This window comes from Phyllostomus hastatus, unplaced genomic scaffold, assembly GCF_019186645.2.
Source record: "Phyllostomus hastatus isolate PE091 unplaced genomic scaffold, TTU_PhHast_1.1 phas_contig_551, whole genome shotgun sequence".
In the NCBI taxonomy this organism is placed as follows: Eukaryota; Metazoa; Chordata; class Mammalia; order Chiroptera; family Phyllostomidae; genus Phyllostomus; species Phyllostomus hastatus.
This window is the reverse complement of record NW_025333909.1, coordinates 662,248-668,067: the sequence shown is the minus strand read 5'-3', so window position 1 is coordinate 668,067 and position 5,820 is coordinate 662,248. Positions and strand designations below refer to the sequence as shown.

General features: G+C 38.3%; 1 non-coding gene across 1 annotated transcript; it reads left to right on the top strand.

The window, feature by feature from the left end:
• Window positions 1-1,372: 1,372 nt before the first annotated feature.
• Window positions 1,373-1,476, top strand: LOC123824412. Its single transcript, XR_006786691.1, has one exon. It is a non-coding gene; the product is annotated as a U6 spliceosomal RNA (small nuclear RNA).
• Window positions 1,477-5,820: the final 4,344 nt, after the last annotated feature.

Here is a 5,820-nt window from a genome sequence, read left to right as displayed (position 1 = left end):
TAAGATAAGTGAGGCAGTCTATGCCATCTAGTGGACCACACAGTTCAGGAACTTAAATTTTAAAAACTTGCACTATAATGTAGTAAGTGCTATGAATACAAGACGCTACAGGAATATAAAGGAAGAATTGAGTAAATCTTCCCATTTGAGACTTGGGATAAAGGGATAATGGATAGGCTTCACTGGGGTCCTATTTGAGGTGGATCTTGAAGGGTAAGTTAGAGATTTGTCAAGCAACATACCAGAGGGAAAAAGCAGAGAGGTGTGGAAAAGCATAGCAGGTTCAAATAACCATAAACAGTTATGTATGACTGGAGAAAAGGGTAAAGGAAGGTTACAGGAAAGCACCATTGGAAAGGTACATAGAGGTCAGAGCTTGAAATATATTGTATGATATACTATGAAGGTTAAATTCAGTTAGTTATTCCACCTCTTTATTTCATAAACTGCATCATAGCTACCTAATATGTGCATACCGGGTGACCCTACCACGTATCTCAATGAGATTTCTGCACAGGCCATACAGAAACTATGCTATGACTTTGAACTAGGTGGCCCCCTCTTGGGACATTTCCTAACAACTCTGCTATTCTTACTCTGAGGATCCCATCATGGCATTTAAAGGCATGGGAAAAAATAGTTCAGGGAGGCTTCCAAATAAAGTTCTTTGAGATTCAATGAAAGTCTATTATCTTTTCTTTTCTTAATCCTCACCTGAGGACACTTCTTCATTGGTTTTTTAGAGAGAGGAAAGAAGAGAAGAAGGGAGAATGAGAAAGACAGATGTGAGAGAGAAGCATCAATTAATTGCCTCCTCTACCCACTATGTGTGAGGACTGGTGATCCCACCCTCGGACTCGGGAACCACATGCACCAGAACAGGATACTAAACTCACAACTCAGGTATGTGCCCTGACCAGGAATTGAATATGCAACTTTTTGATTATGAGACCACACTCCAACCAACTGAGCCACACCTGCCAGGGTTGAAAATCTATTATCTTGAGTGAGGTTTTCTACTAAAGGTTTTAGCCTACATTTGCAGTTGAACATGTCAGCCATGTGTGGCTATTTAGCACCTGAAGTATGGTTAGTCCCAATTGAGATGTGTTATCATTGTAAAATACCGGATTTCAAAGATGTAGTAAGAAAAAAGCATGTAAAATATCTCAGTAATTGTTAATAACCATAAGTTTATAACTCAAAATATTGGTAATTTTGTATAATGATATGTTGAAATAGTATTTTTGATATGTGGGGTTAAAATATAGTATTAGAATTATTATAGTTATTATTATTAAAAATAATTGCACCTGTTTCTCTTTAGTTTTAAAATGTGGCTATTAGAAATTATTTATAAATTACAGTTCTGGTGCTCACTTAGGCAGCACATTTACTAAAATTGGGACAACACAGATATTAGCATGGGCCCTGAGCAAGGATGACATACAAATTCATGAAGCATTCTGTTTGTTTCTTTTAAGAACACTTTAGCCCTGGTTGGTGTGGCTCCGTGGATTAAGCAACAGCCTGCAAACTTTAATGTTGCCAGTTCAATTCTCGGTCAGGGCACGTCCCTGGATTGCCAGCCAGGTCCTCCCAGTTGAGGGCTTTCGAGAGGAAAATGATCAGTGTTTTCTCTGTCACCTCAATCTTTCTCTTCCTCTCTTTCTCCCTCCCTTCCCATCTCTCTCTAAAAAAAAAAAAAGCATTATTTTTCAAAAGAATTCTTTGACAAAATACATTTGTGGCTCACATTATATTTCTACTGGACAGGGCTGGTCTAGAGCAGGGGTCCCAACCCATTAGGAACTGGGCTGCACAGCAGGAGGTGAGTGGTGGGTGAGCAAGTGAAGCTACATCTGTATTTACAGTCACTCCCTGTGCTCGCATTATTGCCTGAGCTCTACCTCCTGTCAGACCAGCGGAGGCATTAGATTCTCATAGGAGCACGAACCCTACTGTGAAGTGCACATGCAAAGGATCTAGGTTGAAGCTCCTTATGAGACCCGAATGCCTGATGATCTGAAGTGGAGCTGAGGCAGCGATGCTAGCACTGGGAAGTGTGACTGCAAATACAGATTATCACTAACAGAGAGGTTTGACTGCACAGAGATCATAATAAATCAACTGCTAGCAGACTCATATTAAAACCCTATCAGTGAGTAGCAAGTGACAATTAGGCTGTATCTGGTGGCAGACTATAAATACACTCCCAGATCGGTGGAAAAATTGTCTTCCATGAAACCAGTCTCTGATGCCAGTAAGTTTAGGGACCTCTTATCTAGAGTATATATTGTGACTGAATGCTGAAGATTCAATGACACCAATTAGAGAATATCTACCTCCCTAACAGTCATCATAGATTGAAAGGAAAAAGAAAGTGCCTGGCTGGTGTGGCTCAGTGGATTAAGCATTGCTGCAAAGCAAAGGGTTGCTAGTTCAATTCCCAGTCAGGGCACATGCATGGGTGGCAGGCCAGGTCCCCAGTGGGGGCCCATGTGAAAGGCAACCACACTTTGGTTTCTCTCCCTCTCCTTCTCCCTCCCTTCCCCTCTCTCTAAAAATAAATAAATAAAATCTTTTTTAAAAAAAGAAAGTATAAATTGAATATTTTGATAGACCATAAGAGTATTTATATAACAGCAAATACAAAGATATTAGAAATCTAGAAAAAGGAGAATTATCTCCAAATTAATCATAGGAAAGGGGATTCCAAAGCTTAATAAACTGTTGCCATACTTTAAGAAGAAATAGCCCTTATGTTGAGAAGGAAAACTGGGCTAAATTATCTCGGGATGATTTTTTTTTAAAGATTTTATTTATTTATTTTTTTAGAGAGAGAAGGGAGGGAGATAGAGAGAGAGAGAGAAATATCAATGTGCGGTTGCTGGGGGTCATGGCCTGCAACTCAGGCATGTGCCCTGACTGGGAATCGAACCTGCGACACTTTGGTTCCCAGCCCGTGCTCAATCCACTGAGCTATGCCAGCCAGGGAATTTTTTTAATTTTAAAAAAATGTATTGCTTTTGGAGAGAGAGAATAATGGAGGAAAAGAGAAACATAGATTTGTTTTCTCCTCATTTATGCATTCATTAATTGATTCCTATATGTGCCCTGACCAGGAATCAAACCTGCAACCTTGGCATATTGGAAATACTCTAACCAACTGAGCCACCTTCACCCATTTTCCTCACCCCCACTGCAAAAATCCTGTAACTATGTGAGGTAATGGATGTGTTCATTGACATTCTTGTAGTAATCACTTTATAATATATACATATATAAAATCACTACACCATATACCTTAAATTTACAGAGTGTTACATGTCAATTATATCTCAAAAAAGCTGGAGGTGGGGTGAACAGGAGAGTTGGTAACAGAAGTGCATATACATAGAACCCCAAGAGCCTTTCAAAGAGATAAACCAGAGCCCTGGCTGGTGTGGCTCAGTGGGTTGAGAGCCAGCCTGCAAAGCAAAGGGTTGCTGGTTTGATTCCTGGTCAGGGCACATGCCTGGGTTAGGGGCTGGGTCCCCAGCTGGGGGTGCACGAGAGGCAACTACATGTTGGTGTTTCTCTCCATCTCTTTCTCCCTCCCCTTCCCCTCTCTAAAAATAAATAAATAAAAACTTTAAAAAAAACAGGTTGAGCAAGCATACCCAAACATGCTGCTTAATGGATCGATGCCAATCTGAAGTGAGATTTTTAATGGCATAACATTCTGTCCTTGGCCCTGTCCTATTTAACTGTATTATCGATGATTTGGATGAAGAAGCTGAGAGAGAACAAAGATATAACCAGGAGCAAAAGTTAAATCTCTAGTCACAGCAATGGGATTAACATAATAAAAAATCTTAGTCCTATATTTAAGTCTTTAAAACTAACTGCACCAATATATGCCAGGCAAGATGTAGCTTAACAGCAGAATGTATTTTGTAAAAATGAGAGTGTTTTAGAAGCAAAATGGTCAAAATAAGTCATCAGTGTGTTATGAATGCCCTCTTCCAAAAATTTCAATCTTAGCTACATCGTCATCTCACAAGAATGATGATCACTCCCAAATCTGAAGAGAAAGATTATTTTGTGATGATCATAACAAACCTAGAGAACTGTGTTCTGTTCTGGGTACCACACTTTAAGGAATAACATGAAAAGAAAAGAGCATGTTTGGAGAACAGCACACAACATGATGAGGGGACTAGAAACCATGTAATATGAGGAATAGGTAAGCAAACTGAGAATGGTTCATTTGAAGAGGAGACTTTCCAGGGGACGTAAGTACCTTTAAATAGTGGAAGGTTTGACATGCAGAAAAAGAGGTACACTTATTTAGCCCCAGTGGGTAAAACTTAAATCAATTTCTATTCCTTCTTGCCCATGAAACTGATTGGAATTGTTGGTACAAGAAGATGGACGTTATGTCAATTCTCCCTACGAAGAAAAATAAAAAAATGACCTAGGGCCATCACACGTGCCTTTTGTGGTTCATTTTTATAAAACGTGACTAAAGGTTATGTATACAAAAAAGAAAACTCAAATGGCCAACAAACCTATGAAAATACACCCAACTTCACCCTGGCCAGTATGACTCAGTGGTTACAGGGGCGCTGTCCTGTAACCAAAATGTTGCGGGCCTGATTCCCAGTTAGGGCGAGTAGGATCCTGTCTGGCACATACTGGATGGAGACAACCCATCAACGTTTTTCTCTCACATCAATGTTTCTCTCTAAAGCAATGAAAAAATGTCCTTCAGTGAGGATTTAAAAATTCTTAAAAAGAAAATATATTCAACTTCAATAGTTATCAGGGAAATAGAAATTAAAACAACATCCATGTAAGATGATAACATCAGGGAAAATAAAACTGGCTGGAGGGTATATGTGAATGCTGTACTATCTTTGCAACTTTTCTGTAAATATAAAATTATTCCAAAATAAAATGTTAATTAAAAACAATGACACCTTTCATATCTGCAAATCTTTTTAAGTGTGACAATACCAAATATTAGCAAGATTATGGGGAAAAAGAGAGAGAATATAAGTTGTTAAAACTACTTTGGACAGCAATTTGGCAATATTTATAAAGTTAAAGACGCTGACAGCTTTGGAACTGTCAGTTGCACACTCAGCAGTTCAACCTAAATGTATGCCCGACAGCAGCACTGCTACTATAGGTAGCCACTAGCCACACACATGTGACCACTGAGTGCTTGATTTGTGGCAAGTCCAAAATGAGATGTGCTTGAAGTACATAGCAGACTTCAAACTTTGTACCAAAAAAGGTAAATTCTCACATTAATAACTTTTATATTAATTACATGCTGAAATAATAATATTTTGGATATACTAAGCTAAATAATTTATATTACTAAGATTAATTTCATCTGATTAACCTTTTCAATGTAGTTACTGCAAAATATAAAATTGTGTTTGCACTTTGTTTCAATTGGACAGCACTGACCTAGAGCCTCAGCCCCCAGTGCTCAAGAAATAAATAAATCAACCTAGTGCGTTATAACCAGAATATTTTAACTAAAAAAAGCATAAAATAGAAAATATGATGGTGCACTGCATGTAATACAGGTAAAACTGTTTCATTAAACTTTTGATGCAGTGTATTTCCTTGCCATGGGTGCTGGTCAAAACTATTTGAAAGCTCCCACTAAATTCTCTGAAGCACAATGTCCATTGTTATCTGTAACAGCAATTACTTAAAACACTCATACATCCAATAAGAGAAATTGAATAAATGATTTGTGGTACACTTATATTCAATGTAATGGTACTAATCAGCACTGGAAATAAATGAATTAGAGCT